The following is a 12,204-nucleotide window of genomic DNA, read 5'->3' as shown; positions in this document are numbered from 1 at the left end:
CAGGAGGTATGAACTCACAGGCCTCTGCCACCTGGATTGACCAGGTGATAGCAGCAGCTGAAGTTTGCACTGTAGACATAATCTGCAAAATTCTGTTCATCAGAAAAAGAGTATGGCAGTTTAACACTTCACACTGCACCCAATGAGTTTGCAGGAAATACTTCTATAACTATGTTGGGAAAGTGGTTAGTATCTGTTAATAAATGCCAAGGACGCATAGTTTTCAGAGAACACCTCTTGCTTCATTGAAGGGATTGGCTTTTTCATGAGAGATCATGTTGAATGTCATCTTGTATAGCTTAATTTCTTTCAGTGGGATTTTTGCAGGTGAAGTTCCTGGCAGAAGGTGTCCAGATGTGTTTATTTCAGAAGGGGTTAGAAAGACGAATAAACGACAGCTTTGACTAATATCTATATATCTGCAAAGTCAACGCCAGCTTTATATAATCTGACAAAGCTCTTACTATGGTTACAGATCAAGCACAGAATATGAAGGTTTGAAAAAGACATGGTCATGTAAACACACTCCTACCAATTAAAAAAAAGCAAAAAACAAAGCTAATTGCAAGCTGAAGACTTTTAAATCTTAGTTGTCATCATTGGCAGTAACATTGAAATGAACTCTCATGCCATTGAGTCTCTTGCTGCTGTGCTGTGAAATGTTTTTGAGCATTTTAATCTCTGGAAACGGTTACTCGTTCATTCACAAAGTGCCAGATGTATCTGCAGCAATGTGACTATGTTTTAAATCCAACCAAATATCCAGGCAGACAATGTCCTGGCAATGAACATGTGGATATAGAAATTGTATTACTGCATGGCCGACTATTTCATTTACACAGACAATTACCCAGTTTAGACATGATACTTAGCCAATCTGTGTCTCTCTGTGTTTGTGTACTTTTGCAGGATACGACTGAAATTCATTTGAAACAGTAATGGGTTGACTATTTGTGAGTCATATTTTGGCAACCTCTCCCGGGCTGCCTTTGCCTTTCTGATTAACTGTGCAGTCCTATACACCTCTACTCAGAAGTAAGCTACATTGCATTCACTGGGACTTGCTTCCAGGTAAGGATTGCAGCCTGAATCAAAACTGAGGTGTTAGTAGATAAAGAAGCATGGGGACTTTTATTTTTATATATAAAGGCACTAAGGTAACATTATCCCGATATTGAATGGCATTTAGGGCAATGGCTATCAATAAGTAAATGATGCCTGGGTTGTATAAAATGCATTTTAATTAGGTCAGAGCAGAGCAAGAACATTATCCTTCCTCTTCTATCTCTCAGCTGGCACTATGCATCAATTTCCCAGGAAATGAAACCTGCTAAAATTTCATTATGTTTGCACATTTTAACCCAGCTGAACAAGGAAGTTGAAGGCACTTGCCGATGTAGATACTTGAGGCAAGTTATATAACATTATATTTAGAAAAACTATAACGAATGCATTTTCCCCCACTAGCTTCCTCAAGCTGAACACTTGCCATGTCAGGACTTTGTTTTAGTTTTAGCTGTCTTAGTTAAAAGTGTATGAGAGATCTTATCAGGGCTGGGTTAACAATTAGGCTAAGTGCCACTGAGGAACTCCTTGCAGTGCAATCACCAGGAATCTCCCCAGGGTGGAAAGTGGATCTGCACTTCTGCTGCAACCCGGGTTGCAGGTGTGTGGCTCCTCCATTACTACACGACTGAAGCACCTTTTCTGATCATGTCTTTGCAAGCCTATATGTTAGAAGAGAACCGGAACAACCATGGACACAAAATAGCACAGGAAAGGGCAAAGATGGTTTTCGATTTTTAGTTAATCCACTAATGCAAGTGAATTAATTAAGACTGTAATCCTAAACCCAGTTTCCAGGTAGGAAGCACTACTAAACTCAGTGGGGCTTATGTAGGACTCACAAAATGCCACATTTACAATGCAGTCCAAATCCAAGATATGCCCAGATATATGAGTTTGGAATAGGCAGATCTTGGCTTAGCTGGCATTACATCTGGGATATGTTAAATTCCTCACCTTGTCTTGAACAACCCTGTGCTGGCTCAGCTGGTGCTTAACTTAAGCTGGTGGAACTTACATTGTTGTAAGTCCCAAGCAAGGGTGTGGTGTGGTCTCAGGGAGAGGCTTACACCTATTCCAAACCTATTTCAGTTGACCTGGCAACAAGTCGGAACTTGATGCCAGCAAAAAGGGTGGTGTAAGGCAAACTCTATTTTAAAGATTTGCTTTCACTCTGCCAGGCTCGATGAGTTTGGGATGCGATAACTTACATCACCTTAACTGAAGCTGGCATAAATTCCACCAGCTTCCTAGACTTATGATTGTTTTGTTTGCTATCCAAACTGACAGGCATGGACCGCAACAGTCAAATTTCCTTCCTTCTTGGCTCCAGTTTGCAGTGCTAGTAGAGGGCTAAGATCACAAAGAATAGTGCATTTGCCCATATATTGCTCTTCTCATTTTTACTGTCTTCCTTTGGAAGCATCTATGCCATTTGGAAAGCATAGCCCAGTCAGATCCATGGTTGTTTCCAGCTCATAACAACCCAACATGCAGAACAAATGTGCCACTGATCTAGCTCAGGCATGCCAAACCACCAATCCCAGCGAAATTTTCTGACCTCTCAAGACCCTACCAACAGAGGCAGACTTTCAGATTTCAGCAGCGCCCCGTGTGAGCCCAAAATTTGAGGCCTCCCCACTTCTCACCTTCAGTTCTTCTCAATTAGCTACATCATAGCTTTGATGCCCTGTGGAACCCTTAGGTTCAGCACCCAGTGGAGAGGAACTGATCACATTGCCCTAAATCCACCCCTGTTATCAACTTGGGCAGCAGAGAAGGGGGCGAAAGAAGAGACCAGTGCTATTTTTCCATAAAAGAGGTGTCATAACACCAGAATGTCTCCCTTGTTTTCTTATAATGGTCATGGTGTCTACCTGACAGGTGCCAGAGCCTACCTGAGTACTGGAACTGGGTCCCAGTGAGTTTCAGCTGGAAAAAAAAAGCCCTGGTAGAGGTAGTACCATGGAGAGTGAAACCTAGTACCCTAATAGTGATGCAAATTGCCCCCTTACTGGTTCATCAGATTGATGAGTGGAGAGGAGGCATTCTCCTCAGCTGGTCTTCATGTATCAATTGAGTCAGAATTGAGTGTTCCTCTGTGTATCTCCTTTGTTTGACCGTTGTGAATGAGTGCATGAAAGAATGTGGGGTGACCAAGCATACAGCTGGCACATGGTCCTTGGAGAGTTGGCCAAGGGTGATTGATTGATTGATTGATTGATTGGGTTCCCAAAGGAACCCAAAGTGGCAAGCCCATTCTAGATCAAGCAGTTGTAGTGGAATTGTTGAAGTGTTCCCCGCCCCAGTAATATAAGCCCTTCTTTCCCTAATTAATGACAGAAAACATAATCTTTTAATACCACCCCAGAATATGTTTTTATCTCTGTACACTACTATCATCATCAACAACAACATCTATGGCACCAAGTATGCAAATACATACCAAGAACCTTGGTTAAACCAGTAGGGTAGAATTTCTGATGGGATTACACAGCTCTTGGTGTGCCTACGCAAGAATGAAATGCCGGCTTTTTAGTGTTGTGGCACATGCACATTTCATTGCCTCTATTAATATAAGCTCATTTTTCACCCTTTGGCCAGGCACTTAAAGAATCTGTTGTTTTTTCTGCATTCCAGCAATAGGAGTGACTGCTTCTAAGGAGTGGATACTAGCCACGTGGATTTCACAAGATGTTAAGTAAGCTTAATGAGGCATCATGAGTATATAAAAAAAATCTCGTCACAGCAAGAAGATGAAATAATGAACCGATGGGTTCTTCTCAAGACATTCCACTTATTCAAAGCATTATAAATAAGACTGAGGTCCCTCCATTTTAGATTTCAATAGAAAAAGGGATATAGGTTTCACTGAAGAAGAACGAAGTCCCCAGGACGTTTGAAAAGCACACCCTTGGATAAGAAATGTATTTCAAAAGCATTGACTGAGGTTGATTTAAATCATAACCTGGTCCTTCAGCTGTGATTGGAGAACAACTCCCTGAAATTTACCATGGTGGCTGAGGTGAAGTAGAATTGGAATCCAACAATTCCTGTTTGTAACAGTAGTTATTCAGGGTGTAGAACTATCCCATAGAGCAGAAATACAAGTATTCTTGAAAAAGCACATTGTCTCAGGGCCAAACTGGGCACAACACAGAAGGCATGAAGATATTACTTCAGATATGATGTAATACCAACATAGATGGGGGTGCCTAATACCTCAGGTTGTTTTGCTGATCAAAATGGCCGTCCCAACTGTTTGATATCTTCAGGGGGAAAGGTACATAGCTCAGATATCGTTTCCCCTGCCTCTCTCTCCCCCCCTGCAAAGCAGAAAAAACCCAGTGGTGGTGATGGTGAATTTTGAATGCGAAAACATTCCATAGTGAAAAGTTTAAGCACTTCTTCCCTTCCACCCCACTACTCCAGTAACTTAAGGAGTCTTCAAAAATGGTGGCCATGTAAACATGAAACCATCCGATGGAAGTCCTTGCACCTCTAGCATCATGCCTAGTTTGGCCCTGAAATGTTACAAGAGGGAGCAAGACCTAGCTTGAGAGGTTGCCCCTAAAGTGAAAACACATTGCCAAACACCTCATTTTCCTGCCCCATGGCTTAAGCCATACAAGCCATACAAGTTGCAGAAACATTTGTCCTCTGTGCTCAATTCATCAGCCCTCTTCAACCACAGGACACTTGCCATTTGCCATTTGCCAACAACAACAGAATCTCTTTTGAGGGAGGGGAGGGAGAGGGAAATTAAATAGCAGGTCCAGGGGGAATATTATTGCAAATTGTGAAGCTCTGTCTATTACATGTATACTTCAGGTTTCCTGCAAGGAATTCAAGGTGGCATACGTCATTCTCCCCAGCTCCACGCTTTATCCTCAAAAAAACCCCTGTGAGGTAGGTTCTGGCTGGCTGAACAAACATAACAGACTCAAAGCAACCCAGAGAGTTACATGACTGAAATGAAATTGGAACCAGCAGGTCCTGGTCCAGCCTTCTATAACCACTACACCACACTGTCCCTCTTTACAGGAAATAAGCAACTGTCATTGATTGACACATCCCTTGGCCATAAAATGCCCCCTCTCTTGACAAAGGTTTGTGTTTATTTGTCTTTCCATTTTTTGGGGGGTGGTGGGGCAAATCTGAATATGAACATCTCTGCCCAAGGGAACCCATTTAAACTGGAAACAATAGCATAATAGAGACACAGTGTTAAAAAAAAAAATCCATCACACCTGTTAAATGAACCACCTGGGGAGGTTGGGGGGATGGATTTAATGGAAGAAGTAAACAGACATGCTAACACTGTGAGATATTAAGCTCTGATAGAAAAAAAGAGCCCTGAGGAGAATTGTGCTAGCAGGTCAGCAGAATAAATAACCCCCCATTGCAAGTAATCGAGCTCGTCTAATGCTCTGAGCTAAGAATCCAGCTGTGCGGCTGCCAAGCAGCAATATGTCAACTCTTAATCTCAGCTGTAATTATTCGTTAGAAATTATTTTTATTCATGCTGCCCACAAATATTTATGGCTGGCTTAAGCAGATTCATGCTCCATTAAAGGAAGCTGCTAGTGTTAAGTTTGCTAAGCTGCCGGTACCAGTTCTTCATTTATAAGCAAATGGATGGAGAATGTTATCTCAATTGTCTCCTCCGTAACACGACAATTAAACAAATAGATGGCTTGCACTGCAAATAGAATAGAATAGAAACAATTTAGCAGCTTGGATTTACAGGCCAATTAGGTCAAACCAATAGATATATGAAGGCCGCATGAGCAGGGACTATGCCTCAGCAAGAACATGGCCATGTCTGAGGGAGGGTGCCCTAGCTGCTCCTGGCTTGTGCTGTCCTTAGAGCTTTGCTGCCATTATGAAACTTTTTGGCCCCCATATTATCCTGGCTGCTCAGTCACGTTCTCCTAGCTCCTGCCACTACTCCAATTTTTCTCACTTTCACACCATCATGTTCACTCTGTTCTCCTGCCCCATGCCAGTAAGCTGACCATATGCTCCCTTCCACACACACACACACACACACACACACACACACACACTGGTACCCCGTTTGCCCTAATGGAGCAGTCTCCGCTGGTTACAGGTTTCCTAGCCCTGCACTATATACGTATATATCCATATATTCAAAGTGAAATAACATTTCTGAAAGACAAGAAGTGTAGATTTCAGCTTGATTTAGATGTTCATCATTATTCAATAAACACAAATCAATTCTAATATTTGGAGCAAGGAGTTAATTTTTTGGTTGAAACAACAGAAAAAAGTATATATATTTCATAGAAAAGGTTGAATGTGGCACACTGACAGAAACAAATATATTAAGGAGAAGTAAAAAAAAGATAGGTCAAGATATAGAAAAATAAGAAGGAAATAAAATAGCAAGTTAATCAGGAAGGAAGGGCGTTTCTAGTTCTTTATAATATTTTCTCCCCCCCTTAACCACACTTACAAAAATGCATATTTCAGCAAGATATATTTATGTTCCAGGATATATGCAATCAAATATTTGCAGCTGCCAAAGCAAATTATGGAAAGATTTTTAAACCAATCTGATCCTTGTGGTTAAGCTCTGCTAGTAACTCTGTGCAAAATCTGATTGCAACATCAGATAATGAGAAGTTTTCAACTTGTGCAGAAATGCTTCTACTTCCCTCCTCTTATTTGTTTTAGTATATGTAGAAAATGGGTGGGGGAAATAATATATACACATAGTAAAATACCGGTTGCTATATCGTAAAATTATGAGCAAAAGAAACAACATAAAAGATCATTGCAAATGAAAATGTCTTATATGGGACCCTGCATAGCCTCTAAACCAGGAGTAGAGAATTTTAGCTCAAGGGCCACATCTCCCTCCAATGTTAATGGTGGGTCGGGTCAAAGGTAAAATTGGGCAAACAACAGATGCACCTCTTATCTTCACATAGTATACTAAGCTCCAGCTGTTCAAAACCAGATGTTTCCACACCTCCACCCAAACAAGCCACCCACCTACACAAACACCTCCACCCAAGCAAGCAAGGGGCAAAGACACATTCCAGCCAGACAAAAGCCCTTGAGGAGGGTGTAGGCCAGAGCAAGTGAGGCAAGACTTCATAACCAAATGTCTGTTAGATTCGCTTGCATCTGTTGCTGCCATTACTTAGCTCTGGGGGCTCAGCCACACTTCTGCTTGTCCCGTGCCTACAAAGCATGAATCTGAGCAGTTTTCCACTTGTCCCGCAGGTCTGAGTGGTTTTCTCTTCGCCCCACAGCTTTCCCCAGGAAAAACCTCTCTTTAGTGCTGAATCGGAGCAAATGTCAATCTGTGGGAAACTCGACTGGCGTTGGTTCAGATTCCACAGTAAAGAATGGGTTTCCCATGGGGAAGTGGTAGAACAATTATGGGTGAGCCCTTAGCCTCACTCGTACACTTCCTTATGCCATTTATCTCTTCGAGCATTTATTGTTTCTTGGTTTCACATATGTGTGTGTGTCTGTTTATCTACATCTGCTGCTGCTGCCATGAGTACTGGAAGGAAGACCTGCTCCCTGCTGCTAGGCCCATTTCCACCTGGCCTAGGGAGTGGGGCCCAGACTCACCCTGAACAGCTAAAAGAGGCTCCTGGGAGGCCACTGGGACATTGCTAGAACAATTCTTGGTTTGGGGCAACTGGCTAAAATGTTTTAAAATGTTTTAAATGGTTCCAATTTTGGTTCCTCTGTTTTGTTTTTGTTGGGTTGGTGTTGGGTAAATGTTTAGTTGGAGTTGGTGGTTATTTTAATTTGGGTATAACTGTAAACTGTTTGCTGTTGTTGCTGCTGCTATCGATTTCTATAGATTTATTGCTTTGTTTGTTGCTTGTATAGGATATTTTGTTTTTTAATGTTTGATGTTTTGTTGTGTTTTTATATACCATATTTTTTGCTCTATAAAACTCACTTTCCCCCTCTTAAAAAGTAAGGGGAAATGTGTGTGCGTCTTATGGAGTGAATGCAGGCTGCACAGCTATCCCAGAAGCCAGAACAGTAAGAAGGATCACTGCTTTCGCTGAGCAGCGATCCCTCTTGTTGTTCTGGCTTCTGAGATTCAGAATATTTTTTTTCTTGTTTTTCTCCTCCAAAAACTAGGTGCGTCTTATGGTCTGGTGTGTCTTATAAAGCGAAAAATACGGTATGTTGTAAGCCACCCAGAGTGGCAGGGGAAACCCAGCCAGATGGGCAAGATTTAAAAACAACAACACTGTCTGTCTACCTATCTACCTATCACCCATCCAACCAACCATCTATCTTACTCTTTCTCTATAGAAACCAGAGTGGCTCTGCTGGATGTGAAGAACAGCTACATTCTATAGCTCCTTTCAAACATGATTGCAGTTTAGCTCAGGGTGGTGGAGCAGCATTGTGGCAACCTATGTGCCACAGCCTAAGTTATTAGAACTTGTGCAGACACAGAGCCCTCTGCTTTTAGATGGTAGGTGCAGAGGAATTGCTCTCACAGAGCCATGCAAAGGCTGTATGTGCAGGGACTACCTACCCATATTTATTGTGGGGATGAGGAACCTGTGGCCCTCTAGATGTCATTGGACTACAGCGCATGGCCAGTGCTCTTGTTCTAATGAATGCATAAAGGTCAGAAGAGAAGCTCGCTGCTGTGATGTCTTTCCCCCCTCTCATTTAGTCCTAATATAACGTCTGAAGGGGGTTTATTTTAAACCCCCAGCAGCAGAATGAGAACTTGTCACCCATGGCCTCAGATAGTGACATTCACCTGATACAATTCTGGTCACAGGGTCCATTATGAAAAGACGAATGGGTTCTCTTGCACATTCCTTTGCTCTAATTTGTTGTCTGTTTTCAAAAATTGCAGATACATTAAGTAAAGTTAGCTCCAAAGGGGGATTAAAAAAGCAAAACAAAACCCTGGGGTGAAAATTAGATTTTGCATTTCATGTTTCCCTCCATGGAGTTGTTGATAGCTGGTCTGCTAAACATATTTATTTCTTGCATTTCAATGTAATTCTACTAAGCAGCTCTTAAAACAACAACAACAACAACCACCGCCCACCCTTATTCACAAACATTATTTTTCTTCTCTACTTTGGGAGGGTATAACAAGATTTCTGCATAATTAGGAGTAGCTAAGGGGATGAGTCAGTAGCTTAGGGCTGCAATTACTGCCACTGAGCTAAATAGAACTTCTCCCAAGAGATCTTAGATCTGTTTAAGGCTAGGATCTGGTTAAAAGGGAGAGTGAGAGAGGGGGAAACTGTGTGTCCCATATAAGTCTTTAGCTTGCTTTAGATATTGAGGTCATGTGTCCCCCCCCCCACGCCTCCTCTTTTGGCAGAAATAACTAGATTGCATGTAAGTCAATTTTCTCCAATTGATACTCATTCATTACTTAGGCAACCAGCTCTGTTTTATATTCCTGTTTTATTTCACTGCATCATAAACACTTTTCAAGCTACACCAATGCATGAATTCCTTCCTCCCTGAAGTAATTTTATCAGGTAATGTGTTCTTTGCTGACACATTCTTTATCCAAGGAAAGCAATCCAATTTTTGATGATTTCAGCAGCAGCTTTCAGGGAGGGGAATCACTAATTTACACTGCAGGATTTGTTTTGTTTCCATCATGTAGTTGATAGAGGTTTGGGGGAAAGAACCAGACACCATTTTGAACGTGCCCCACCAGAGCTCTCAAGAAGTCGCCTGGTATAAAATACAAATGTCACGTTCATTTTGTGAATATTCTTATGAGCATCTCTCCTTTGGAAGATCTCACCTGTCCATTGCTCATTATGACATTTTGCACTCCCCCAGCCCCATTGTCACAAACTGGCTGCTCTTGCAACAGTATCAGCATTTTAATTTAACATTTATAAAAGTGCCACACATTTACTAGGCACTGTACCAAAAAAGAAAGGCTCAAGTTTTTTGGGTCCTGGTCACTGTTAGTCCTACTCAGAATGGAGCCATTTAAGTTAATGGACGTGACTAATAATAATACCTTTATTATCAATGTACAGCCTGTGTACAATGAAATTAACCGGGCCTCCCCCCCCCCAACACTCAATCTCATTGCACTCTGTGTGCTTGTCGCACAACACACCAACCCCGAAAGTCAGTTACACTATATTTTCCGTCCAGCAGCCTAACAGCCCACAGATAGAAACTGTTTTTTAGCCTGTTGGTATGACTGATTATACTTCTATATCTCCTGCCCGAGGGTAGAAGATTAAAGAGGTGCTGGCCTGGGTGTGAATTGTCCCTGAGAATTTTTTTCGCTCTCCTAAGGCAATAATCCCTTGCGGTGTCATCTAGCGGGCTCAAGGGACAGCCCATGATATCATGTGCTATGTTCACTACCCTCTGTAAAGACTTTCTGTCTGTGGCTGTCAAGCCAACATACCACACTGTGATACAATATGAGAGGACAATTTCTATTGTGGACCGGTAGAAGGAGGTCATCAATTGTTGTTTAACATTGTTCTTTCACAAGACCCTGAGAAAATAGAGTCTCTGTTGGGCCTTCCTAACCACCTGAGTTATATTGTTTTTCCAAATGAGGTCTTCACTAAGGTAAACACCCAGGAATTTAAAGGAAGAGACTCTCTCCACACAACCCCCCCCCCCCCGATATACAACGGGCCTAGTTCTCCTCCCTTCCTCTGAAAGTCCAACACAATCTCCTTTGTCTTGCTAATATTAGGTGCAAGTTATGCTCTAAGTACTATGAACACCCCCCCCCCCCCGTACGCTGATTCATCTCCACCTGTAATTAGACCCATTATGGTAGTATCATCTGCAAACTTAATAATTACAGATGAAATACAGTCATATGTATACAATGAGTACATCCCTGTGGGGTGCCAGTGCTGAACTTCAGGGATGTAGATGTAACAGGCCCAATCCCTCAGAAAGTCCAATCTCTTTGTGTCCGATCCCTCAGAATGTCTTTAATCCAGTCACAGATGGTAGAAGAAAGGTCTAGTTCCATCAGCTTTTTGATAAGAATGTCCGGAAGGATGGTATTAAAAGCCAAGCTATAATCAATAAACAACATTCTAACATAATTCCCCGGTCTCTCCAGATGACTCGCTGCAAGGTGAAAGGCTGTAGCTATGGTTGACCTATTTCCCCTATAGGCGAACTGATGTTTATCAAAATCTGGAGGAAAACATGTCCTAAGGTGTTGAAGGACCAATCTCTCGAAGCATTTCATCACTACAGATGTCAATGCAATAGGTCTGTAGTCATTTAGGCAGTTAGTTGCTGTTTTCTTTGGGACTGGGACAGTGGTGGCTGCTTTCAAACATGATGGAACACAAGCTGTTTGCAGACTAACTTAGGTTCATTTATTTCAGTGGGCCAGCTCTGAGTCTTCACTTTCAAGCCTTTTCATTTTCTTGTCTCCTTTCAGGGATGGCTGAATCTGTCATGACCAAGTGGCGATTTGAACCCTGGTCTCCCACGTCTAAGCGCTACACCACACTGGCTCTCATGTTTGTATGTCATCTCCCCATAGATACACTTTTTTGCAGCCCAATTTTCCCCAATATAACACATTTTTTAAATTATTTTCACGGATATATGCATTCTTTTTATATATATATATATAATTTTTTATTAAGTTTTCCTTTTACAAATAATTCTTACAACCATGCTTACAAATTTGCAGTTTTTGGACTTCCACCAGCACCTCCCTCAATCATCCATTTTTCTTATCTTCCCGCATTTTCTATGTAGTATTGCCGATTTAATATTAACCTTCCAACTCTGTTTCTTTCTTACAATATACCTTATATTATCACAAAGCCTCATTAAAACCCACTAGCGTTATCTGTTCATCACATATAGTTTTCAGATAATCCGTAAACTTTCCCCAGTCCTCGATGAATTTGTGATCTTTCTGATATCTGATTTTTCCAGTCATTTTATCCAATTCTGCGTAGTCCATAAGTTTCATCCTCCACTCATTCAAAGTCGGTAGTTCCTCTTGTTTCCATTTTTGGGCCATTAATATTCTTGCCGCTATTACTGCATACTGAAAGAGTTTATAATCACATCTTTTTATCTCTCTTCCTGTTATTCCTAACAAAAAGGCTTCTGGTCTTTTAACAAACG

Source organism: Podarcis muralis, chromosome 1, assembly GCF_964188315.1.
Source record: "Podarcis muralis chromosome 1, rPodMur119.hap1.1, whole genome shotgun sequence".
NCBI classification, from domain to species: Eukaryota; Metazoa; Chordata; class Lepidosauria; order Squamata; family Lacertidae; genus Podarcis; species Podarcis muralis.
Note: the sequence above shows the minus strand (reverse complement) of the source record.